Genomic DNA, 1225 nt, shown 5'->3' with positions numbered 1-1225 from the left:
CAGAGTTTCCTCTGGCTTCACCCTATTCAGGCATAGTTCACCATCTTTCGGGTCCCAACGTACACGCTCTACCGCAGAGCCGTCACAAAAGTTCAGGTCCGGGCGTCGGTGCTCCCCATGACGAGGATCTCGACTTTCACTTTCATTACGCGCTCGGGTTTACCACCCAAACACTCGCGTGCACGTTAGACTCCTTGGTCCGTGTTTCAAGACGGGTCGTTTAAAGCCATTATGCCAGCATCCCAAACGCGAAAGCGCCCGGTTTTCCTCGATCCCGACCGTCGTATCCCAACCGAGGGCTATAACACACCCGAAGGTGCCACATTCCCTCGACCTTTATCCGACCGTCAAAATCGATGCTGACCCGTCGGTCAGAAAGTACACCGAGCGTGAGCAAGGCTGAATTCCGACCGACGCGACTGACTTCAAGCGTTTCCCTTTCAGCGATTTCACATACTGTTTAACTCTCTTTCCAAAGTTCTTTTCATCTTTCCCTCACGGTACTTGTTCGCTATCGGTCTCTCGCCAAATTTAGCTTTAGATGGAATTACCACCCATTTTGAGCTGCATTCCCAAACAACTCGAGCTCATCGAGAGCGCATCACAAAGCCCTGGCGGTCCGTGTCAAAGACGGGGATTGTCACCCTCTACGACGCTCTTTTCCAAGAGACTTGTACACGGTCCAGCGCGGATGTCGCTTCTCCAGATTACAACTCGGACGACGAGGACGCCGCCAGATTTTAAATTTGAGCTCTTCCCGCTTCACTCGCAGTTACTAGGGGAATCCTTGTTAGTTTCTTTTCCTCCGCTTATTGATATGCTTAAGTTCAGCGGGTAGTCCTACCTGATTTGAGGTCACAAGTTCAAATTCCGCCTCCGAAAGGGGACCATTAGAAGCCGATCCGACGCTCACGACCACGACGTAGACATTATATCACACCGAAGGCCGATCCGCAGGGGTTCGAGCTAATGCATTTGAGAGGAGCCGACTCGTTAAAAGCCCGCAAAGCCTCCAAGTCCAAGCCCCACCGCCGATGAAGGAGGAGGGGTTGATAATTTCATGACACTCAAACAGGCATGCTCCTCGGAATACCGAGGAGCGCAAGGTGCGTTCAAAGATTCGATGATTCACTGAATTCTGCAATTCACATTACTTAATCGCGTTTCGCTGCGATCTTTCATCGATGCGAGAGCGCAAGAGATCCGGGTCGCTGAAGTTATAATA

The 1225-nt window shown here is 51.3% G+C and overlaps 1 non-coding gene across 1 annotated transcript; it reads right to left on the bottom strand.

Annotated features, from left to right (window-relative positions):
- Positions 1-1062: 1062 nt before the first annotated feature.
- Positions 1063-1214, bottom strand: SCP_r3200090 (the record flags this gene model as incomplete). The annotated part of the gene is made up of 1 exon (XR_003546624.1): positions 1063-1214. It is a non-coding gene; the product is annotated as a 5.8S ribosomal RNA (ribosomal RNA).
- Between the last annotated feature and the right edge of the window lie 11 nt (positions 1215-1225).

The sequence above is a fragment of the Sparassis crispa genome, assembly GCF_003851025.1.
Source record: "Sparassis crispa DNA, contig_000031F, whole genome shotgun sequence".
In the NCBI taxonomy this organism is placed as follows: Eukaryota; Fungi; Basidiomycota; class Agaricomycetes; order Polyporales; family Sparassidaceae; genus Sparassis; species Sparassis crispa.
This window is presented reverse-complemented; position numbering and strand designations above follow the sequence as displayed.